Here is a 27,436-nt window from a genome sequence, read left to right as displayed (position 1 = left end):
TCTACCTTATCGCCGCTTGATCTTTCTAAAGAGTTAATTCTCTTACAGTTTAACAATATGTAATAAATATTATTATTATATTTTTTACGAAGTGGTTTATAGATATTTTATTATAGTTTTTACAACTTTATACCGTCATATTTTACTTATTTTCCTCTAACAACAATCGACTTAAACGAAAAATGGCGTTATATCGGTTAAATTTATCGTCAAAAATAATTGATAAACATCATTCTACAAGAAATTTCGTTAGAACTTTTTTATGTAAATAAGGAATTTCTACATTTTTTGAATTAAAACTTGGTTAATCATTTAATTTATTTAGTTCTTTTGTATATAAAGGCGCGATATTACGAGGAACTTCTATATATCGTTAGCCTATGTTAAACTATAGAAGTTATTTGTTATTCTAGTTTTCTAGATGCATCAATTAGCAAAACGATTATAAAATGGTCTGGAACCTTAATTTTTATTTGTTATATAAGAATATCAGTCTCGGATCTAAGATCTCTGTCTTATGATAATGTTTTACCAAGCGTATTAAATGTCGTGCTATATGCCCACTGCCAGAGATATACATCCGATGTCCGTTAAACAATAGACTAAGCTTTCGGAGTGTTTAAAACTGTTAATTGGGCTAGAATATACTTCCCGGATGTGATATTCAAATAAAGTAATGATTACATGAAATAAAAGTCGACGGGAAGTGGTCATCTACGGCTCTATTTCGTCCAGCAATTGGTTCCTAAAGTCTGATTTCGTGACACGGACATCTGCATTTTGCTTTAAATGTTTGTCCTGAGGATGTGAACAATCGTTTCCTGTTAGTTACTACTTTGTCTCTAGATCTTTTTGTTTACATTAGAACAGTTCGAACACGAAATCTTTGGTTCCATCTGAGCGGAAGTTACTATAGTAGAGACATTATTTACGGTTCGTGCGAGTGAAGCGTTAATAGAATATCTAAATTGTTTCGTTTAAATAGGATTTTCGACTTTTTCTCTCTCCTTACTTACTACTTTAAAATGGATAGATTAAGATTCTAATATAACCATCTTCGAATATTTTGCTATTTGTTGCTATGGTAACAAATTCGATGGGCGTGTATGACAAAGGGGTTAGTCTGCGACACATGGACGTGAAACACTCGATATCAGATAAATTGACGGTTCCTTTTTCGATTTTTCACGGACGCTATTTTATTCTCTCACGATAGAAACCAGTTTGAATCTGGATAGAATTTAAATAAAATTCTCTAGAAATATCGTATGATAAACAGGCGGACGGAGGAAAGAGTACAGTGCAGTACAGTACGTACTGCCAGTAAATTGTTTTAACTGAACAATAAACAAAATTTCTGATAGTTTTAAAATGTGTTTAAATCTTATCAAAAACATTTCAAGTGTAATTAAAGACATCCTTCTATGGTCCTTTCCATCCTAAAATGCGCGACTGAGGGAAATGAATCTAGACACGAAGTCGCCTTACTGGCGACGTTGTCCAACTGAGTACATGTGTTTCTAATTTTCTGTCAACTTTGTACAGAGACTGAAAGACTGACACCCGATATGGAAGCTCCTATTTATTACAAATTTGTCTGCCGACTAATTGTTTTAATTTCGTTCTTTGATGATTTCTCAAAATCTTCTCTTCGGCCATTATATTTTATTAGAAATTTAGGCTACCGAGTTGTTACTGAAGAATTTAATGAAATTGCAATTAATTTTCATTTTATCTCGTCTACTTATCATTATGATAGGTTTAATAGGATGTTAAATTCGTATTATTTCTTCTGTTTTAATCTACTGTAATAATTTAATCCTGACAAGTACAATAAACCAAATGACAATTTTATCTTGTTCAGGATTATTTTATCTTCATAAGGGGAAGTATGATCTAAAAAATTCCTTTCATATAAGCTTTTTATGACTAGGATCTGATCTGAATTTTAAGGATTTTTAATATATCACAAAGCAAACTAGTGTTATTTATTCGCTACTCTTACTGTTATTTTTGCGGCTGTTTATTATTATTATTATTATTATTATTGGATTATAAACGAATGAAAATCTAAGCTCTCATTTTAAGTTTATTATTTAATTTTATAATTAAATAATAAACTCTAATTCAATTTAATTTTGCTAAAATATTACTGAATTGTTGCTAAATTTGCCTGTTGCTAATTGTAAGTTAAACTTTTCTAATGAAAAATTTTTTTTTTCCTGTAGGAAAAACGAGACATTTTTATCATTTCATTATGTTATCGATTTAGTTTATAATTTATAAAATATTAAGCATTATGATAACCAGTAATATTTAAATATATAACTTGATGTTAACGTGTCGAGTAGACTTAATACAAAGTTAACTGATGATGCGAATGGGAAAGAATTATTCATAGGGAGGAAAATCTGAATAACTATTCAAATCTACAAATGAAATTGCATGTAAAATCTTATTCGAAGTTCTAAAAAAAAAGTTCTAAATTCTTATTCTAAGATGTAAATTCTTTGATTTCCGTTTTTATATAACGTGACCGATAAAGAATATTTTATTCTATGTAAATTTTAAATCTTAAAATCAAATTTTTTGATTTTAAATGAAGTAAATGATATTATGAGAGTTTAATTTCAATGAATTTGTATATTTTAAGTGTTATTAAATTTTAAAATATGAAAAATTATTTACTGTTTTATTCATTATTATTTATTATTATTATTTTTTTAAATTTCAGTTCTGCATTCAAATGCTATAATAATAATTCCGAACAAAATGAGGAAGTTTTAGTCATTTCGTATAAAAGGTAAATATAAATTTTGAGAATTTGTAAAGATTTAATGTCTCATAAAAGTTAAAGTATAAGAACTGCCGAAGAAGATAGGGTATAATAAATATATAGGCTAATAAAAATACTAAATATAACCTGCATTATGAATACAGGCAGCATTTATATTTAGAATAAGTATAATCTATTCAAATTGCAATCAATTATTTTACACTTAATTCTCATTTTTTTAAATAAATTTAATTCTTTGAATATTAAATATCTAGCTAAAACAAATATATAAAATGTCCTATAAATGCATAAACTATTTTATGCTCGAATGACTTTTAAAAATAGTCCTACAAAGCATATTAAGTGTAGGCCTAAGCTTCAATTACAACAATAGATTTCTAATTTTCTCGATTATAGGAATATATTTTTTTTTAACGTGATTTGCTTAGAATTAAAGAGAAAAAAACACTCTGAAATGCAGAAGACATTACTCTGCATTAAAATGATTTACTGTAAGTAATTCGTGTTTCTGAATATTTTATATAAATATGCAAAAATATGAGTTAATCTAGGATACATATTCTAACAAATAGTCATGTGAAGCATGAAAAATGGAGTTATCGACTGTTCATCCTACGACTTTTCTTAAATTCTTTTTATAGTCTAATTATAGTGCAAAGACTATAGAACAGTTCAAGCATTTTTACAACGATTATATGCTTTATTAAATATGCATAAAGGTTAAGAAATAGACCTTATTATCGGTTCATAGCCTTTACATTAAATAAGGTTATGAACTGATAGGAAATTAAGAAGTTAAACATTGAATTATATTAAAAATTGATATCCAATTATTGTATAACTAGTTTTTTTTAAATACAATTTGTAACTTATTAAAACATTCTGCTGGAATTTCTACCAAAAAAATTTTTGTTAATATGAACTTTCTGTGAGGGGTAACATCTGCTTTCCTATGTAAATAATTCAGTTCTAAATAATTAATGAAAAGTGGTTGAGAGAAGCTAAGTTAACGATGAATTTACATATTTCAGAGTGATAGATTGTCTTTATTATTTCATGAGAAAATTAAAGAATAATTTAAATATTTATTTTTTGTAATTTCTAAGACAATCCACTAGATTTTTTTTAAAGATTAAACCATATTTGATGTTATAGAAAGTATTTGGCCAATTTCTAAGACATACAAATAGACTGTGTTAGATCAATACGTACGAATTTTAATGAAACTTAGAGAACATAATTAAAAATTTAGTTTGCTAAATATGAATTTATTGGGAAATATTCTGACTGAAATAAATTTCTAATGAATTCTATATTAGGATCTTAAGTTCTGCAAATTTTATAGAATATAGGCTATAAAAACAGTCTACTCTGAAATTTGTTAAGAACAAAGTAATAAATTTATGCCAGGCCAACACGACGTAGAAGATCCGAAGAGCATCTTTATTGAAGATGGAGGATAATTTGAAGTTTTGTTGTCGATTGCCGATAATGAATCTCATTAAAATTCCTGTTTGGCATTAGACTAATTATCCGGAGATATCAAAATAACATTTTAGAACAAATTTTCGAAAATTTTTACTCTGGCAGAATTTGACTTTTTTCTCGACGTTCAGTGTTTCTTAGGCCAATTAGTCAAAGTTATCGCGGAAACCGATCTAAGCGGTGAATACAGGGGACAACCCCTTTCACCATCCGATCACGTTTTTGGCGGGTGGGTCCGTCTGCGTATTTAGGCGAATGCAGCCTTATCGTGGTGAAGGAACGTGATAACTGCAACGTCAACAATGATTCATTAGTTGTCGACTATGAACGAGCCTGATTCAGATACCATCTCAGGCTGCGATTGACGGCAAGCAGGCCAGTCGATAACCACTAGGCCTACGTCAAATCACGACATCTCCGTTGAGATAAATGCCGACTGGATATCTCTGTGTTATCCTACTGGTAATAGTTCATCTTAAAGCACATTTAAGAGTCTTTGCTCTTTGAAAAGAGCCTATCCTGTTCAATTTAAAATACAAACATTTGATGTGGCCTCTCGACTGTTTGTTATTGCCTTGGGTAATTGCTGATAGGCTAATCTCTTTCGATATTTTTCATCGAGAAGAGATTCTGACGCTAATACAAATGAAAGATGAAAACTAAAAGCGTCGTTTTCTGAAAGTCAAAACTATCTCCGAATCGGGTGCCATCAAAATTTAACTTCGATTTATAGTTATTTCTCTCCTAAACTAATTAAACCTATCAGAAAATTGCTCTCTCCGACAATTCCAGTCAATATGTAAGACTGTAAGCTTTAGTTTCAGGAAACCAATGGATAATTCAGTCGGGGATTAATAAGCTGCGGAATGTCACAATTTCCCGCTCAGTCTTTCCTCTAATTAACCGAATTAATTAATTTTATAGATTCGAATTCGTCGGCGTAATTACTTCTGTACGAAAAGGTTGGATAATAAAATTGCCGTTTTTCTCCGAAATTACATTTTTCGAACAAAAATGTATGGAGCTAGGGATGTAATTGTCATTTTTAGCTTTCCTTAAATTTTTTTTTTTAACACTTCACGCATTATTGATGAAGCCGCGTATTTTCCTGCCACTGTTTTCCAGAAATGGGGTTTTCTTCTTCAATAGAAAACAGCCGTAAAATCTTAAAATCATCGGTAAGTAAATATATGATGAATGGTTACTAAATCTCATCCAATCTTGGATTCTCTAGCTGATTAATTTCAGTACCTTTGCTCCAAAATCTATCAAGCTTTACATTTAAGGAATTATAGAAAGTCATAAAAGTAAACAGCATTTCAATGGCATTGATAAAATAGCCTTAAAAGAATACGCATGGTTTACGATTTATGAAAAAAATAGAATTGCTTTTAGAAAAATTTGAGAATTGAAATAGATTTATACGCCTATTTTTGCACGAAATGCATTTATAGATTAAAATTCCTTCAGAACGTCAAGATGTCCTAAAAGGTTTAATATAGATCATTTTATAATCTTAAAAGTATAACGTTATGATAGTTCATAAGCATTTTAAAGTCTTTTAACTCGTTTCTTTCTTTAAAAAATATTTAAAAAATTTATATTTAGAAATTTCTGCAGGATTTTTTGTTTGATAAATATCTAAACTACACGTTGTTTATACAAGTTGTACTGTTGGAACAATTTGATTAAAAGGATGTGGTCGGAGAGGTGTCTTACTGGTTAATCCCCTATCTGGATTTATAAATAAAACATTTTTAATGTGGGGCCGTTTCTTCAAATGGAGACATCACTATCTTAAGAGCTGGCGTAATGTGTTTCGCATAAAGCGTCCCACGGACAGCTCCATCTATTAAATGGCAACTGGAGACAAGGGGTTGAGAATGCGGAGGAGAACTAAGAACCCCCGCAGTTTAACTGATGGAAGAGGCGGGGAAGACGGAACCAGAGCTGGTCTGGACTGCACAAAGAGCCACACTGTCCTAGGCCTAACAGCCAGTCCCTGTTTGACTGCCGGAGGTTGACGGGATACTGGCCGGCGACCAGTTAATGGGGTCGCAGGTCGTGTCGGCTTACTGTTGGTCGGGGGTGTGATGGGTGCCACAGGGTGACATGAGGTGGGTGCAGGACAGATAATGTCCTCCTTCCAAAGAGAAGCAGATGGGGAGATCGACCCCCGATAACGCTACCTAGCATGGAGTGAGCAAACGATGTGGCGGACAAAAGACCCCCAAAAGGGGCCAACAATAGACATGTCGCCAGTCCGGGCGACTCTGCCCCCTTCCATCACCGCTGGATGTCTGTCTCATGACTTGTTATAGGCTTAACTTACTGCTGTCGTTATAGTGGGTCTTGAATAGAAGACAGTCACGAGGACCTGCTGGTACTTCTCAGTAGGTATTATCCTACTTTGCAGTGTAGATACACAGCCCGAAGGTTTAGACCTCTCGTCTCCTTTTCCCGACGTCATCGGGCACGAGTGCTCACTCGAATTCAGTCGGCTTTGACCAAATGATCTCATTTGTACCTTTTTATCCCCCCCGTCTAGGTTGATGGACAATTCATCCGTCTATTTTCACTTTTAGAAACAATTTTGTGGCAACTTTTTCTCATATTGTCTACTCTTAAAAATTATTTTAATCATTTTCTAGGAAGAAATTCAGTTTTACAAATATTAGAATTTCTATTGACATATCTTTTACTGAAAAGATTCTAGCCTTCTATCGATCTCATGGGTGCGGTTGAAGGGATGTCAATGCTTCTTCGCCATCGATTTGGCTTCAACCACAGTTGGAGAATTTCCTTTCGTTTCGAGTGTTGGTTTCCTTTAATGCTCGTTCCAAGAATGATAAAGGAAATCAACATACAGACTCGACTGTTGCTAATTTTACTTTCAAACTTTAAAATTAAATATCAAAAGAAAATATAATAATAAAATAAGTTAATTATTAAACTAATCTCCCTTGAAAGATTAATTTTTTTTACTAAACTTTGAATTTAATAGTATAGGCCTATAGTTCGGAGCAATATATTAAAATAGCAATTTATTTTAATTAATTTAAATAATGTTGATATACAATGTTAATTTTAATTCGGTTTTAATAAAAATAATGTTTTTAAAAGATTTTTAAAAGGTTTTTTTTTTTAAAATCTAAATATAATTTTAATTCGAAAATTAAGTAGATTTCTAGATAGAATTTTAACAATACTTCGATTGACGAAAACACGAAACAAATTTCGACCGTTTCGTGAACGTACTAATTAATGTTATGAACAATTATTCTGTGAATGTGGTTAATTTAGCCGATGACTATAATCAGTAGCTGTGGTCAGTTTAGAACGAGCTGTTAAGTCTAACTAGTCTATCAATATTCAACTAGAAGTAAAGAAGCATTAAGTACTTGAATCGTGACGCAAGTACAAATCGTGAGAGACTGGGCGATATTTGGGCGGTTTACATTATAACAGTCCCGATTCTGTACTTAAACTCACTTTCCACCGACTTCCTATAATGGACGTGGCTTCGGCCTTAGTCACGTCAGGCTGACACGTCTTATTGGTCATCCCGCTCGCTCGTTGTCAAATGGCAGCTGCGATAAAGCCGTGGTTAATAAATAAAACATAAGTTTGCCCATCCCTTTTTTGTTGGTTGCAATTTGATGTTTCAAGGTGTTTTAGATTGGCGGGCGTTTTAATGATGTCGAGTTGAAATTGCCATCCAAACTTACAATCAGGAATTTTCATTCCATCTAGTAAGATTTTTTCCTTATTCATTTTATAATATATTTAATGAAGTGTAATTAATTTGTTTAGAATTAACAAATAAGTTAATTTTAAAACAACAAAATAGTTATAAGATATTAAATTTTTATAGTTTAAAGCTAAAATTATAGCTTTTTGTATTAGTATATCTTGCAAAATATAATTCCGATTAACAATCCAACGATTACGATTTATATCAGGATTGAATCTTATCTCTAATCAGATAGGATGTTAATAAGTATTGAATTTCCTTGTTCGTTTTAGCATTTTAAATGTTTTCTGTCAGTTAAACTAATAATATACTAAGAGGACATATCTATTGCAGATTATCTTATATTTCAGCTAAAGATATGTCTGCAATGAGTTTTATGTTGTTGATGAGTGTATTGTCACTTATAAATGTAATAAGAAGTAATCTGTTTTGAAGATAATTTTATTAATTTTTCAAAAATGATAAATGGATTACGATAATAACAACATAATTAAAATAATTTTTGAATTAAATATTTTATTTATTTCGAAATTTTTTTAGTAATTTTGTAAATTTATAAAGCCACGAACAGCTGGAAAAGTATAAATATTTATCTAGAAATTGCATTTCAGAATTATATTTAAAACAAATCCCAATAAAATTTATATTGACGTATTATTATATTACGTGATATTGAAAAGAAATTTCTCTTTAATTCAAATAAAATATTTTTATTTATTCACTCTTCTTATTACTTGTTTACAAATTTTGCGATATTGTATCACAGTTTTGTAAAGGGGAGTCTATCTGTTGCTTGCAATTTCCTGTAGTTCTAACACATATGTGTAAAATTAGGCCTAAAGTAAATTGAATTCGACTCAATAGTCTAATTTATTGAAATTTTAAAATAACTTTTACAAGTTCATCTAAATTCAACTTTATGCTAAATCTAAATATCTCAATTAATTATATAGTTTGTTCTATATATTAATTTATTCTAAATTTAAAGTTTTGAATTGAAAAAGCTTAAGTAAAATAATCTACAAATTCATTATATTTATATTTAATGCATTACTTAAAATGTTTATATATCGTGATATAAAATTAATCTAAAATTTTTGAGATGTAACGATAAAATTTCAACAAAAATTAATTAAAAATATTAGGTCTTATTTACTGATTCCTCGTTGGAGAAAATCCTTTTTAAGTATTGTTATAGGGTTGATATCAAAGTTCATTATAAGCTTCTTAATTTTAGAAAAAAAAAAAAAAAGTTCATATTATTTACAATAATATAAAGGACATGAGGTTATGAGAAGCCTGTCACATTATCTATTCTCAAACCATTTTGCTAACTATCTTCTAGTTTAATAAAAACATTTAACTAATGATTTCCGTCGCAGAGCTTATCACAGCTCATTTGTATTTCGGACAAGTATTGATAGGCGAGATCTTAATCGACAACTCAGTTAAACTTGATTTATTACGATATTTTCAAGAGTTAATTCCCATATACACTGAAGCATATATAGGCCTATCATATTTTAGAATGAAAATTTAAATAATCTTATTAGATTTGGCGATTTCAAAATCGAAAAACAGAATGTATTCATTCCGTTTGCAGAAAAACAAATGTTAAGATTAATTAAATTTAATTAATTTAATTATTACGGATAGTACTTTATAGTTTATTAGCATATTCTGTTATAATAAAAGTGAAATTAATGCTATAAGAGTAGACAACATGCAAAGCGCAATATACTATCAATAATAAAGCTTAAAAATTCATAGAAACCTGCAAAATGTAACTGTACTGCATTAAATTATTTTATTTAAGTCCGATAGACTTAAAATATATAATTATTATCTTTTAAAATACCTAAAGTTTTAAAATATAACTTAGAATAAGTCAACAAATAAGAGATGCTATAATTCAAATGATACTAGATAGACTAATTATACATGTGATTAGTTTCATGTATAATTTGCATGAAAATGTTTCTTCTTAGTACTACTTTGTATAAATAATTAAGTAAAATGAATGAATACATCATTTAACAAGTAAATATAAATCCAGTAACTTATATATAATGCACACTAATTTACTAAATTATATCGTAATTTTTAACAGTTACATAGTAATTACATCGTAAAAATATCTACTTAATTTTACTTCGAGCATTAAAATTTTGATTCCTTTACATAACAGACTTCATAAATTAAAGAAGAATTCGATCAATTGTCTAAAATTCGATTGAAATTTTCATGTATCTTCAAAATCAATGTTACTGGTTTAAGGCTCTTAAAATGTAACAGATCATGAGCTTAAAAATAGGCTAAATAATAAAGAGAGTTTAAAATGAATTTATTCAATGCAAATAACATTAATTGAAATAGCAATGTATATATTAGGCCTACAATTTAGTTGAGCTTAATTTAATTAAGTTTATTAATTATTCTAGAACATTTTCATTAATATGTTGCATATATATTATGCATATACCGTATCTTAGCTATTAAGAATTTTATATTAAAAATAATAAATTGCATAATGGAAAAGCTATATGCAAGAGAGCGACATGTTATGCAGTTAAACTAAAAAAATATCATCACATCATAAAATCATTTTAAATACTAGTAAAAAAAATAAAAAAATGTCAACTTTTCATCCAGACCATTTATTGTTGACTAGTCAAGTGATGTGGAAACAAAGACTTAGTAAATTATAGTGGTGCCTTTAAAAAATAAAGCATTCTTTCGACGGTCACCCCCTTTCTACCCAAAAGGTACCCACTGACTATAAAAATCCAACATCGAGTCCATAAAAATCTCTTTCACGACTTCCAACCCTCCTTTGGTCGGGCGATCTTATCTTATCTGTACACTACCGTTAGATGAAGTCGGGATTCCAAATCTGACCAATCCCCGAACTTCTGGGATTCTTAGTTTTATCTTTATCATTCAACCTTGTGACCGCAAACCGCAAGTTTCGATATGCAGGAACTCAAATGGCAATGAAAACTCCTAACAATTACTCTGACATTGATAACCAAGAGCATTTAAAATGTTAATTTTATTGGTTATGGGGCTATTTACTGGTTTGCATAGATTGAGTTTTTTTTTTCTTATTTCTATTATTTTTTCATGTTCCAATTTAGTTGATTTGAATATTATCTGATGAACGGTGTCTTATATAAAACTAATTATTATTATCATCATCTAATTTTTTAAATAAAATGTTTAAGTATTATTATTTTTAATTGATAGAATAGATATTATAAAAATGTACACATATATTAAGTTCAAAAATTTTCTAAATAAGAGATTCTTATATACTATATTATCGATATTATTTTATTTTTAGAAACTTAGAAATTCTTTTATCCTTTATAACTTATCTAAAATGTTTCTTTTGTTACACTTTTTACGTGTTAATTTCGAAAAGTATTAAAAAATTAACCTAATAGATATATAGGCCTAAATTTTGTTTATTCTTATCAAAAAGATGTTAAATCTTCATCTCAAAATATTAACTAATAATCTAATACGTATTCAATTTGATAGCGATCTTATAATATAAAGTACTCTACAAAACGAGAGCCAGTCCATACATAAACCTTATAAATCTTGTCTAATTTAAATTTTGAAAGTTTAACATTATTTATATATTTTATAATTCTATTCGAATTACTAGTTTGTTTATTAATATGAATACATTAATTAAGTTTTGAATATATAAGAATAATAACAAATCTAACTAGTTAACAGAAGCATTAAGATTATGTTATATAAAACTTTGAATTTATCATTCATCCAATGAAAAGTTAAACTATTTTATTCTACATTTCTTTCATAAAATATAAATTTATTTACAATTAATAGTTATATTCATTTCTAACTATTCGTTCAGATTATTTTATGTATAACATAGCCTACAGGCCTTATATAACTTAAAAATGGTGCTATCGAATTTTAATGATCACTCGCAACAAAACATTTGAAAGACTTAAGCTCAACTGTAATTTATATAAAAAACCGGACTTGTTCATAGTAAATTATAATAATATAATAATAATATGATTAATAACAGCATAATGATACGGCTTTTTAAAGTTAGAATAATAATAAAAAAAATTTTTAATATAATTTTCTTTTTTTTTTTAATTTGATCTAAATGCATATTTAAGTATAAGTTTACTCTTATACTTAATTTTATATGTTAAATAAACGGTGAAAAGATGATTTTAAGTTCTTTTTTTTTGGCTTATTCGAATATTTTTATTATTAGATTAAATTATGCCATTGATATTAATCATTGGAATAGTCGTTCGTAGCAAATGTGGCAATTAAATAATAAAATAGTTGTAGTTAATTATATCTTATTTTCTTACTAATTACGATCTTGAAAGATTTAATATCTGAAATTTAATTTATTTCATTAAAATTTTTGATAGGGAATTAATTATAGGTTTATCAAATAATGGAAATAATCGTTAATAATTTAAAAAAAAAAATGTATATTTAAAAAATTATCTTTCAAATTACACTAGGTTATTTGCTTTTATTAATTTAAAATTTTCTTATTTTTAGGTGACTCCCTCTAACGGAATTTCTTGGAATCTCCGTGGTGTTCGACTACCATTGACAGGTAGTGTGTAGTTTTGATTGATTAGAGTAGATGAGTGTGAAGCAACAGTATTAAAAAAAAAATCTGATATTTTGCTCCCGGTTGAAGGGAAAAAACAGTATATATTATGAGCTTAATTGGCATTCGTTTGATGAACTGAAAATAGATCTATATCTAAACATTGCCTTTCGCGAATCTAAAATCTTCCGTTGTTAAAAAGTCACTGTGGGCGTAGATAATATATTCAGATAAGCAAGGGATCGATAATTTAAAATAAAATTTTGTATTGATAAATTGAATAACATTCAATTTAACATAATATAATCTGCATAACATTTTTGTGTTGTAAAATGTATATTCGTTATATATAAAGTTTTCGTATTTAATCGTAATAAAGATGATAGATGATTTAACTTTGTATTTATCTTTCGATTTTCTTTTCAAAATTAATAAGCTATTAAGAATTTTATATTAAAAATAATAAATTGCATAATGGAAAAGCTATATGCAAGAGAGCGACATGTTATGCAGTTAAACTAAAAAAATATCATCANTTGATCCTCATTGAATGAATTGAATTAAATTATTTTATTAGCATTATTATTATTACAGTCAATCAAATTTTACTTTAATTTATCACAATTTACAAAAAAAGCCAAATTAAAATTTTGTTTCAATTTATCATTTCAGATTTATATTCATAAAGTTCGCCATTTCTTTTATTAAATAATAAAATAATAAATGATTGAATTGTGACATCTTTGATGTAACATTTCTAAGAAACTTTGAATAAAGTAATTCGCCATAAATTAATATAGACAGATGATTTATGAAAGCTCATTGCGCCAGCTCATTGAAAAGTCTTCAAATAAGCAGCAAAGTGAAGAGAAATGTTAAAATATGTCTTTGAACGTGTCATTTTCTTTATTTCCATTTGTCTATTTTAAGACTTTCAATAAAGAAATTGAGCATGTTTAACATATTTAAGTCATTAGTAATAGGACCTGAATATTAATAGTTACATAATGGTGTCAAATTAGGTTAAAAACATCGAAGATTATAAAAATAAAAAATAAAACAAAATAATAGATAATAGACAAATGTAAGAGGGCGTAAATGTATTTAAAAAAATAGAGAAAAAAAGAACGAATCTCTTCGTATAACAGGGTCTTCGAACTCTAACATGCGATTGCCAAGCAATCGGGACAATAAAAACTTGTTTTCTGGAAGGTGCGTTGTATATAAATGTATAGGTGTCGACATTATCGGTAAGATGTAACACGCAATGTTTTTTTGGAAGAATAGAAATTGGGACGATGCTGGGCTAACTACTATAAAAATTTGACTCTCAAAATGAGGGTAATATGTCACTGATGTTTCGGCCCTTTTGTTTCTCTCAATTACTTGTCTACATTTTTTTGTTTCTAGGCAGAGCGATTGATATAAGATTAATTTTAGTCCTACGATTGATAACTTATAGAGATTGATACAAAATACTGTTATTGATGTGAAGATTCTCTATAATAATGCATAAATAGCAGGACACATATAATTATGTTAAAGACCTGCAAAAAGAGTTTCTTCGTTCTTTTTATGTTAGGCTAATACATACTGTACAGTACCATTCAAATCATTTGTAAAATACAATTAATTTAAGATGCAGAGATTTGTATCTTTCAACCGAAAATACTGTTTATATTAATGTATTATACAGTATTGTGTAATCATTAGTTTGTATTGCAAACCTATTGAAAATAATTTATTGTATTGTACAGAACTTATTAAATGCTTTATGATATTTGTATTTTGTAAACTTCTCAAATCGATTAAGAATTATAAACTTCTAGCAATGAATTTCAGAATTACACGTTAGGCTGGCCGAGAGGAAAAACGAATATAAACTGACTTATAATAAAATCGAAAGCGAAGTTTTGAACTTCGGTATTTTATTTTCTAAACTATCAATTTGTAACACAAAATTATCGTAGTTAAAAGACTATATTAATAAATATTACTTGATAAAATTTACTTAATATTTAAAATAAAGGTTAATTTCTAATTTGAAAATAAAATTGTCTTATACGGATATGAGTCTATTCAAAATAGAAAAATTAAATAAGAAAAATCATTTTATTTTAATTCAAATTATTTTGTTAATTATAAACATTTAGATGAATTGATCATTAATTTTTCACACTTTCTGCACTGACAAATTTTATTCATATTTCAAATCCGTGTTGCTTCTTAGACTATTTACGTTGATATCAATTAATAATTTATCAATCGATTCATAATAAAGGTATTTTAATAACATGATACGTTATTTCAAACATGATAGATTTAAAATTATTTGTTAATATTTGATGTTGACAAGTTTTCAAGTTATTAGAATATTAAAAATTTGTTATTTCGATACATAAATAGACATTCTATGTTAAGATTAGCAATATATTTATATTCATTATTTATTTTCTCTATTATAAAATATAAGCATTTATTATTAATAATTCACATTGAATCCTGAAATAAAACCATATATTATCATATAATTTATTTACAAACAATAATATTTATATACGAACAATAGTTCGTGCAGAGTAGTTTTATAGGAATCGTAATTATAGGGACCGTAATTATAGGGGGGTCGACTGTAATTCATATTGAAAACTTATTTGAACTAATTTTAAAATGGTCCTTATTTTTCTCATTTTTTTTAATTCGCCAAATTGTATACTAAAAAAAAGCAGATCAATTTAAAATAGCCGGAATGAATATCCCGAATTTATTTTATCATAAACTGTAGTGTTTTTAATTAGTTTAATAGCATTTATAAATATGATAATGTAGATCTATATTTTGGGTATATTAATTACTTACATTTCTTAATATATCGTAAATTATAGAAACCATCGTTGCAACAATTTTACTCAATATAAGGTCATTGAACACTTTTTCTCCCGCTGTTTACATTAAACAAATTATCTCTTGTTAACCTATACTAGAATTTATTTTTAAGCATATTTCTTATCTAAGAAGACTTATCAAGAATATTTCAAATACATTAATTGTGGTTGACTGTATATTCGCAAAATATCTATTCTGAAGGGATCAATTTATCACAGCAGCTAAAAGAATCCGCATTCCTTGGTTCTTGAGGAAAAAAGAGATGAAAAAGATATGATAGCAATGACTGTTTTAAACGATTGAAATATCAAAGAAACTTACTGTACAAATGCGGCTTGATATCATGAATACTTTTAAATACAGTTTGTTTAAAGATCATTTCAAATTTTAAATATATTTCTTATTCCTGAATCTTTAATATATCTGATAAAGGTAGATTATGTTCCTTTTCTTTGACTTTCTTTCGATAAACCGTAATTAGTGTTTTTCTGAAAAGTATTATAATATAATGAAAAAGAATCTTAACTTACATAAGTTTAGATTATCTATTGTATTTACCTCTAAATTTACATATTATGGTTACTTTCGGTTTTTATAAGCCATACAAATCTGTCTTCAGATTAAAAATAGTATGTGTTTACCTATATTTTTTATTGATGTCGATTAAATATTTATTAGATCATTGTTTATTTTATCCAATGGATTAGAGAAAAAAAACTAATTTATAATATGAAAGATGTTTTTAATATGATATCAAAATATAAAAAAATAAAATTAATGAAAATAATAATTGACTATTGAACACATGATTGTGTTATTAATTAAACACTTGGCTTTTTTCCATCTTTATTCAGTTGAAATTCTGAATGATTATATTAAACTTATAAATCTTAAAAGTTAAAATATTAAATAGGCTATTTCCGAACAGAAATTTTCAAAAAATTATTGAAAATATTTAATTATTACTGAAATATCAGTGAATAAATTTACAAAAAATTCAATTTTATTCGGATTAAAATATTCAAGCGATATTATTCATACGAGAATAAAAATTTTCTTGATCGTCATTGAATGAATTGAATTAAATTATTTTATTAGCATTATTATTATTACAGTCAATCAAATTTTACTTTAATTTATCACAATTTACAAAAAAAGCCAAATTAAAATTTTGTTTCAATTTATCATTTCAGATTTATATTCATAAAGTTCGCCATTTCTTTTATTAAATAATAAAATAATAAATGATTGAATTGTGACATCTTTGATGTAACATTTCTAAGAAACTTTGAATAAAGTAATTCGCCATAAATTAATATAGACAGATGATTTATGAAAGCTCATTGCGCCAGCTCATTGAAAAGTCTTCAAATAAGCAGCAAAGTGAAGAGAAATGTTAAAATATGTCTTTGAACGTGTCATTTTCTTTATTTCCATTTGTCTATTTTAAGACTTTCAATAAAGAAATTGAGCATGTTTAACATATTTAAGTCATTAGTAATAGGACCTGAATATTAATAGTTACATAATGGTGTCAAATTAGGTTAAAAACATCGAAGATTATAAAAATAAAAAATAAAACAAAATAATAGATAATAGACAAATGTAAGAGGGCGTAAATGTATTTAAAAAAATAGAGAAAAAAAGAACGAATCTCTTCGTATAACAGGGTCTTCGAACTCTAACATGCGATTGCCAAGCAATCGGGACAATAAAAACTTGTTTTCTGGAAGGTGCGTTGTATATAAATGTATAGGTGTCGACATTATCGGTAAGATGTAACACGCAATGTTTTTTTGGAAGAATAGAAATTGGGACGATGCTGGGCTAACTACTATAAAAATTTGACTCTCAAAATGAGGGTAATATGTCACTGATGTTTCGGCCCTTTTGTTTCTCTCAATTACTTGTCTACATTTTTTTGTTTCTAGGCAGAGCGATTGATATAAGATTAATTTTAGTCCTACGATTGATAACTTATAGAGATTGATACAAAATACTGTTATTGATGTGAAGATTCTCTATAATAATGCATAAATAGCAGGACACATATAATTATGTTAAAGACCTGCAAAAAGAGTTTCTTCGTTCTTTTTATGTTAGGCTAATACATACTGTACAGTACCATTCAAATCATTTGTAAAATACAATTAATTTAAGATGCAGAGATTTGTATCTTTCAACCGAAAATACTGTTTATATTAATGTATTATACAGTATTGTGTAATCATTAGTTTGTATTGCAAACCTATTGAAAATAATTTATTGTATTGTACAGAACTTATTAAATGCTTTATGATATTTGTATTTTGTAAACTTCTCAAATCGATTAAGAATTATAAACTTCTAGCAATGAATTTCAGAATTACACGTTAGGCTGGCCGAGAGGAAAAACGAATATAAACTGACTTATAATAAAATCGAAAGCGAAGTTTTGAACTTCGGTATTTTATTTTCTAAACTATCAATTTGTAACACAAAATTATCGTAGTTAAAAGACTATATTAATAAATATTACTTGATAAAATTTACTTAATATTTAAAATAAAGGTTAATTTCTAATTTGAAAATAAAATTGTCTTATACGGATATGAGTCTATTCAAAATAGAAAAATTAAATAAGAAAAATCATTTTATTTTAATTCAAATTATTTTGTTAATTATAAACATTTAGATGAATTGATCATTAATTTTTCACACTTTCTGCACTGACAAATTTTATTCATATTTCAAATCCGTGTTGCTTCTTAGACTATTTACGTTGATATCAATTAATAATTTATCAATCGATTCATAATAAAGGTATTTTAATAACATGATACGTTATTTCAAACATGATAGATTTAAAATTATTTGTTAATATTTGATGTTGACAAGTTTTCAAGTTATTAGAATATTAAAAATTTGTTATTTCGATACATAAATAGACATTCTATGTTAAGATTAGCAATATATTTATATTCATTATTTATTTTCTCTATTATAAAATATAAGCATTTATTATTAATAATTCACATTGAATCCTGAAATAAAACCATATATTATCATATAATTTATTTACAAACAATAATATTTATATACGAACAATAGTTCGTGCAGATTATACTATATGTTATTGACTAGTAAAATTATCATAGGCAGGTAAATTATGTTTTGTGTTTAGTGTCATTTAAATATTCAAAATCTAAAATCTTACATAATGATTTGTTTAAAACTGAATAATAATTTTTAATATTTTAAGCTTTCAAACAATAAAATAAGTACGAATTCATATTTTGTTTTGCTTACCCAGATTTAATATAAAATTTAACATTTTTCTATAAAGGAGGATATATATATATTTATTTATCTATTCTAACCAATTAGTTTTTTTTAAGTTAAGTTTGTTTATTGGAAAGAAATATAATGTCAAGTTCATAAATTTGTTTGTTTCTGTAGAAATAGGATAATAAAACATAACGATTAACTTATATATCCTGTTTCTTCAGAAACCAGATATATAAGGTAATAATTTCATACATACATGTATAGAAATTTTTTATAACTCACTTAAATTGAAATAAATAAATAAAAAAGTGGAAGTAGATAAAGGATTTTTATATCAGTCAATTGGTATTTAAATATAAAAGTTTATATTGTAGATTTAAATATATTCAACGTTTATAAAATATATAATTTATAATATTTTGTTTCGTGACGGAATCCATTAACAAAATTGTAAAAAGAAAAAGAGTATACCATCAAAATGAAATCTCGTGACGCTTTTATCTAAGAAAAATATACTTAGGCCTAACCAACAAACGTGACTTCAATACTGAATATTCTAGTAAGGTAATACGTAAAATGTTTTTGTTACTGTTTTTGTAAATGATTTATCTAAACAGTGTGTTATACATGTTTAGAAGGTTTATTTTAATTTGAAAATTCAAAAATCTTTATTATACTGAAAGACGAATCTGTAGAAACGAGCACGCATTTCAAAAACTGCAAACAGTTATTATTGAAAGACTTTGAATAAGATTAACTTTATACAAATAAGAATTTTATTTGTATAATATTCTTCTATAGAATCCTTTGTTCATAAAAATATAGGCGATTTACATCCTCCATTAAGGAAAACTAAATAAAATTTTAAATGATTTTATAATCTGCCCAAATAAAATTATAAAATATACTTGGGAATAAATGGAAATTATATTTTATTATTTCGTAAATTTAAAATCTTTATTTGATTTTTGCTTACCCAGACTTGACTTAAATTCCTAAAGTTGATAGAATGCATATATAAAGATTGTTAAATCGATCTAAATTGGGTCTACTTAGCGATAAAACCGGCATTAACAAGTGAAGTCATAAGAACATTGTTGATCTAACAATTTGAGCTCAATTTGATATTGAGTAACATTTTATACTCCACTGAGTTGAATTATCAAGTGAGTTAAATGAACTGAACTTTCTTTGAAAGAATGAGCCGAAAACATCTAAAAAATGAACGTAATAAATTGAAAGAACTAAGATAGTTTGATGACAGTCATTTGAAAATAAGTATTAAAAAAAAACAGATAAAATATAAACAATGCATAAAAATTGAGTAATAAAAATAATGAATTGATTATATTAAAATTCCTGCTTTCAGAAGAAATTTAAACAATATTGTTTATATTTTTTTTTAGAAAGGGTGTGGTAAAGAACACACTAATCAGATAGAATAAATTAACGTAATCAATCAAGAAAAAACGTTAATTAAAATTTTTTTAAATAGTTACAAAATTAATCCACTTTGTTTAAGAAACTTATAAATTTTAAACTAAATTTAGTATATTTAATTTAAATTTAAAGATATGAAAATATTATTTCAGTATTTCTAACTAGATTCTATGCCCAATGGTTGTGAAATTTTAACATAGATCCAATATATAGGGCCTATATTTTTATTTTTTATTTTTTTATTTTAGAAAAAAGCTGTAGAAACTTTAAATTTTATATTTATAGAGTTGATATTCTTCAAACTTTTGACTAGAAAGACCATAAAAAGTAGTTTATAATTTATAACCATACCACGTCTTCGAAAAATTAGTTTCCGGTGACAGTTTAAATCCAAAATAGGCATCATTACGAGCTATTTTAGAAGAAAAGGTTGTTCTAAGTTTTAGTTTCTACTTTCCTGTTATTAAACGCATCGATATAAGTAATAAATAAGCGGGAAAAATTAAATTCAAGAGAAAAACCTTGAAACTGTAAAGATTGTCTCACGATGACATTGTTTTCAAAGCGATAATAGCAAAATAAAAGAAAGGTTGAAATGGTTAGAATATTGGTAGAAGGATAAATAAAATGTTTTCAAAGAATAAATTAAAACTAAATAATTTCTTGGATTTTTAAAAATTGATTCTACGTGTTTAAGTTTGATTTCTAACGATAGTTAAAATGATTTAAAATTACTTAATTAAATGTATTAAATAAAAAATATTCTGTAATTTAATTACATAAATCTGTATAAATTTATTTCAAATTTTATTTTTAATAATGGATTACATATTAAATAAGGTCGCAATCAAATTATTCATTGTTTTTCATTAAATCTACTCCAAATCGACAGGTCTTATTATTTAAATAAAATATAAAATAAATAAAAATATATAGACCTATGTAGGCCTATACATAATAAAATAGTAAAGTTATATACACGTTAATAATATAAAATTTTACTTAATATTCAAAAATAAATATAATTTTAGTCCGTTGTAAAATGATTATAAATTATTATTATTATTATTATTGCATTAAAAAAAATTTGTCAATAAAATTTTGTTTAACGTAAACATTAAAAAAAATAAATGAATAATAAAAAAAAGAAACAATTTTTAATAAAATTTCATTTAGACTATAGCGTGATTATTTGAATTACTAATTGTTATTGATAAAAACAATTATGTTAACACGGGATTTAGCCAAGAAATAAAAAAATAAATAAAAAGATAATCCCACAAGCTAAAATATTATTCTCGAAAAAAAATATTATGTAAATCAAATATGTTCTTGTCAGATTAAACTTAGAAGCTTTCCTCTAGGCCTATTACGTATAAAAATTTTTTTATTAATTTATTTAATTAATAGTTTTTTTACATTCATTCTTTGATGTATAAACTTAAATGTGCAGATACATACTTTTTAGTTATTTATTTGAAATATGCAAGTATTAATTTTTCATCAAATAGAAGATTTTACTTATTTTTAATATACATCAAACAGTTAAGCTTTATTGTTTGGAAATATATATATATATATTTGAATGTCACAGAAACTGTTTTTAAAGTCGATGTCTCCATTAGATTAAACCAAAAGATTTTTCAACAATCTGGACGATAAAGAACTTTATTAGCGATTATAAAAAAATGTGTTAAATGTTAACACTTTGACCGTTATTATTCATATACGTTCGATGATTATCTCGGAAGCCATTTAAGAAGATTTATTTTATTTTAATTTTACTCAACGTATATATATTTTTAGTGGTATAATAATACCTTGTATAATTAATTACATTAAAATACAATAAAACAAGCGCGTTATTTAAAAGCCTATTCTGTTCATGAAGTATACAAAATTTTATAGAGTTAGGCCCAGAATTCTTACAGAAAACTCCGAAAAAATTATTTTTATTCCGTAAATTTTAATTATTGTAATTCTAAACAATTTTAATATTTTAATAATAATAATAATTTAACTTGATTTTTTCATTTGTTTTTTCATATTGGCCGATATTGAAATTGTTTTCACCCAATAAGCAATGTTTTAATGGCACTATAGTATGGATGCTGACTTATCTATCTTTAATCAAATAGTTACTTTTCAAATGAATTATATTGGTTAGTTTGGCTTTAATTAAAATAAACTCGAAAATTTTAGTGCATAACTATTATAAGAAAATGTATATAAAAAGAAAGATTTAACCAGGCCTGTAGTCGAAAAATTATGTATAATTTATGATCAGGATAGAACTCATAGATAAAATGAAAACGTGTTTTGTCTTCTATTTTATAAGAATATTGAACGTGTTACAACTAAAAATGTAGTATTGAGGCAACGTAAATTAAATCTATATATGCAAATAAAATTCATGGATCAAATTTATATTTAAATCTAATATTAGAAAACATTTACTTGCAATATTCGTCAATTGATAGAAATAAACTTATTCGAGTAAATGCAAATAAAAGAAACATTTCATCTTGCATCTGACTGTTAAAATACTATAAGACAATTTAAGTTAATATTATTTTTTTTTAAAGTTTTAGTTATTTTATATACTGTATAAGATTTTATTTAGATTGTTAAAAGATCATTGGTTCCATTTATAAAAGTTAACATTTTAGATTTTGAACCCATTTACATTAATTTCTTCAAGACTGATCAGAATAAAAATTAATGTTTCGTGTTGCTTATATTTTGTAACATGATCTCATCTTATCTATTTTCTGGGTGTGTCTTTTACCTTTCGGTATATTTTTAATTGCATTAAATATATTTTTTTGTTTTTTTAAATAAAAATTACTTAAATTCGTGTTAATTTATTACCACACGTAGAAATATAAAATTTTTGTTTAACCGAGTAAAATGTGTATTAAATTATAATCAGTTTATTATTAGTATTTCATTTTTAAAGATATAAAGTTTTAAAAGTAAATTTTGATTATTAAATTTACTTTTAAAAATGTTCAGAATTGTTAATTATAAGTCCTATAAGGAATTTAATAATCAACGTTTATCGAATTCATTAAAATTCTAGGAAAACGCATATTTTTCCTGAATTATTTAGATATGAAATTATAGGATTTGCTTTTAAGGAAAATTTATGTTACATTAGTCTCATATACTTTAGAGTTTCTGTAGATCTATCTGAACAGCTGATAGGTCAAAATAATTCTTAAATAAATATTATTGTAAATCAGTATAAAATTGTAATTATTAATTAGTTAAATGTACAGTAAATAAGATATAAATTAAACTCGTAACTTTAAATGCATTTAAAAAGACGAATTGCAATAAAATCGTTATTAATTTAAATTTTAATTACGTATTTTAATACTAGATTTTGTATGCCTAAATATAAATATTCATTATTTGAAAAAGTCGCTAATGATCTCATTATTTTATTATTGTTTAACGTAGAAAATTTGGTAATTGTAATAATTATAATAATAATAATTATTATTATTATTGATCAATTACATATGAAAATTTACTTTTGTAGTTTAAATAGCCTATATATTGCGACTGATTAAACATTAATGTAAATATATCCTTCTAAATAATAGATAAAATGAATTTACATATGTTTAAAAGGAATAAAGTAGCAATAAAAAAATTTGAGTTTATTTTAAAATATTTAAACTAGATAGGTTTTTGGAGCTATGTTGATGGAATAGATATAATGAATATGTCATTTGAAGTTCAGCACCCTAGTTTTCCAATGTAAACATGATAACAACGTACTGTACAGTTTTTTTTTTTCTTATTAAAAACAGTATTATTACAGCTCAATTAAAAGTATAACCATAGTAATTACTTATTATAATCAAAGTAAAGCGGTATATTTATTTCTAAAATTACTTTATGTTAAATTTATTAACAGTAATTTTAGAAATATTCAAAAATATAGGCCTATATCTACATGGAAATAAATTGTTTAGCCTATATTAAACTTATGGTGTTAATTTGATAGTTTTTTTTAAATTATCGATAATTAGGCCTGAAAATATAAATAGATTTTAATAATTTTGAAAAGTTACTCATAGATTGATCGAATCAGATAAATATTTTAATTTCAATCGTTTCTTTTAAGAAATAATCACTTAAATGGTTTCTCAGTAATACATTTTCCTCGAAAAATAATTTTCCTCAAGAAGTTATTATGTAAATCGGAGTTTATTAATCACCGATCCACAAAGTAATTTAACGGTCTGCAAAAATTTTCAATCTGAAGAAATTTCTTAAGGAAATCATAAGAAAATTTTAACGAAAATTAATATTTTAGGATAAATATATATATATATATTTTGAGAATGTCGAATAAAGAAATCGGTTAGCCTCTAGTCCCGCTTTACCTCTTCATTACTTCAATTATTTATTTATTTTACAGTATATACATTTGTTTGTTTTGATATTAAATGACATTTTTTAAACTTTATTTTCTTAATTAAATAATTATATACAAAAGAATATATTTAATTTTATCGGTTCTGGTATAAAATGTGATAAGCCAATTTGGACTTCACTGTTGATATAATACAATTTTTTAATGATAAAAATCGCATTTTCTTATAATAATGCTTATAAATTGTTATGTTTTAAAAATATATTTAATGTTTAATAAAAAGAATTTATTCAATTCGAAATATCAATTTAAAACATAACAAATATTTAAAATTTAATCTTGTATAAAAATGGTGTTTTGGTCTTTAGTAAGGTTTCTTCAGATGTTTAATTTGTTCTCTTAATGTACAAAACACCCAGCATCGATTTTAAATGTTATATGTTTAATAAATCTATTTATATATTCTTAATATATATATTTTTTTTGTATCGGATTTTAATAGCCTACAGGAAAATTTTAAACAATAAATATTCATCAACAATAATTAATTATTGTTTTTGCAATTTTTCCTCTTTAAAATATAATATAAATCTATTCAAAATCATAAAATTAATTAGAATACGTCGCAAAGATTACTTCAGAACAGAAAATTGTTCTTCAGCAAAGTGAATTGTCGCATCCCCTCTCGAATGCTAGTTGCAAAGAAGCATTGTCTGCTCACATCAGCACATCGCCAATCAGACATCAACAACTTCGGAACGTGCGAGCAACAATAGAGGGCACAACCAAAGAGGCAGGACTGTCACCATGACAACAATGGTTGCTATGCAACGCATCCACTCAAAAGCGAACTGGAAGGATAGAGAGACGGGATGGGGGAGAAAATTTAGAATGCTTACTGAGCACCTTCTTCGATTTTAACAGAACATTGTTCGATTCTGATGTCATAAGTCGGGATAATCACGTAAAATTAGAATAAAAAATCTATGTATATCTTCAATTCTATCAATGCATCAAACAAACATTATAAATCAAACTTATCTGATTTATAAATTATGATAAGTCTGATAACTTTTAAACATTTATTTATTATATTTTTTAAAGAAAATTATTCAGATCATTTCATTTATTAAAGCTAATTTTCTGTTTATTTTGTATGTTTTTCAGACGACATTTAAGTTTGATTGAGTATTTGAAAATAAGAAATCGGTTTAAGGTAAGTTTATTTAAAGTAAATTGTTAAAAAAATAAATAACATTTTCATATAATATAATTAATAAGCATATTTCGAATTAATAAAGTATTCGAAAAATAAAAATCTTATAATATTAAGTTTTTATAAATTTATTAAATCGGTTTTTATTCACATTCTGCGCATTTATACTTAAAAATTTAATAATTATGCACATCAATTTTAATAAAAATGAATGATGATCAATCAAAGAAGTGATCGATCATTCGCGAAAAATCTGTAAAGATCAAGACGATATAATTCACATAACTATAATTCCTTCAACTAATTCAGTTTCATTAACACTTCTTTTTCCTTAAATTATATTTCAAAATAATTAAAGCAATTGCTTAATAGTATTGTGACGTGTTTAACGGATTAATATTTTTTGAAATATCGAATTAAACAAAGAAGAAACTTTTAAACTTATTTAAACAAATATTAAGATTACATTTGATTATTTAAAATGTAACATATTGCTTCCGGCTATAGTTCTTGATGTATAAGAGGCGTTGCCGCATTCTACAATTCTGACTTTTTTCTTTTCTGTGTGAGACGATTCTTTGCTTTTTCTTGACAACCTACTNGAGGTAAAACAAGAGATCCACATGCATCACGTCATAGTCCATTGGACCCTGTTGGCCGCTGTATACCTGAAACAGCACGCAAAGCTTATCCGGCTGCTGTACTCCACTGAATTAAATAGAATTTTTTGTCGGCTTATTCGGCATATCAGTTTTTTTTTTATTATTTTTATTGGTTCATAAGAAAAACAGTTCTCGCTAATTAAGAGAAGGTCATTGTGTACGGATCATCCCTAGGAAATCTATAGCATTCCCTTTCTTCGCACGTAATTTTTTGCTAAACGACACTTTAATATAATTTAGTGTTGAGATCCCGTTAAAATATGTACACTTCACTTCTGTACTTCTTGTGAAGAAATTTCTCCATTCTCTAATGGAGAATTTTAAAAATTTTGACAAGGTTAGTTCTTACTGTCGGCCTCTTTTTTTCCGATAATGTAACTAAATTTTCTTATAATTAACTACGAATATTGCTTAAGTTTGGTGTTAATTTGATAGTTTTTTTTAAATTATCGATAATTAGGCCTGAAAATATAAATAGATTTTAATAATTTTGAAAAGTTACTCATAGATTGANTCATACAACAATTAACAATTCACATTAAATATAGTCTACAGTATAAATATTTTCGTTTTATGGTCATAAAACTTAATTTCAATGAAATACTAAACGGTGAAAATTATTTATATTACAGTTAAGATAAATTGTAAATATACCTATTTTAAATTTAATGTAGTACTGTACTATTAAAAATAATTTTAAAATGATCGAATAAATAAATAAATTTTAAAACAAAGTAGCAATTCCTATTCAAGCATTGAAAATTTCAAAATATATAAATTTTACATAATGTTAGTGTTTTAAAAGCCATTTCTAAACTTTGAGAAATAATCTATTTAGTAATGATTAATGATTAAACCAGTTTCAACCATCAATGATTAATGTTAGTGTTTCAATCACAAGATGGAGACACTAGT

The 27,436-nt window shown here is 25.9% G+C and overlaps 1 protein-coding gene across 3 annotated transcripts in view; it reads left to right on the top strand.

Moving 5' to 3' along the window:
• The window catches only part of LOC111633500 (endothelial transcription factor GATA-2-like), a 149,306-nt gene that overhangs the window by 58,491 nt on the left and 63,379 nt on the right, over window positions 1–27,436 (top strand). Inside the window, exons 1-4 of one of the 3 annotated variants that reach the window (XM_023378079.1) lie at window positions 2,623–2,641; window positions 2,735–2,803; window positions 12,606–12,663; window positions 25,811–25,859. The gene's annotated coding sequence lies outside the window, so the exon portion shown is untranslated. Of the gene's footprint in view, window positions 1–2,622; window positions 2,642–2,734; window positions 2,804–7,951; window positions 8,035–12,605; window positions 12,664–25,810; window positions 25,860–27,436 lie in introns of those variants that run through there. The other 2 variants (XM_023378080.1, XM_023378081.1) reach the window with 2 other exon arrangements.

This window comes from Centruroides sculpturatus, unplaced genomic scaffold, assembly GCF_000671375.1.
Source record: "Centruroides sculpturatus isolate CEXI.00-Female unplaced genomic scaffold, Cexi_2.0 scaffold421, whole genome shotgun sequence".
Taxonomy (NCBI): Eukaryota; Metazoa; Arthropoda; class Arachnida; order Scorpiones; family Buthidae; genus Centruroides; species Centruroides sculpturatus.
Note: the sequence above shows the minus strand (reverse complement) of the source record. Positions and strands in the feature narration are given on the sequence as shown.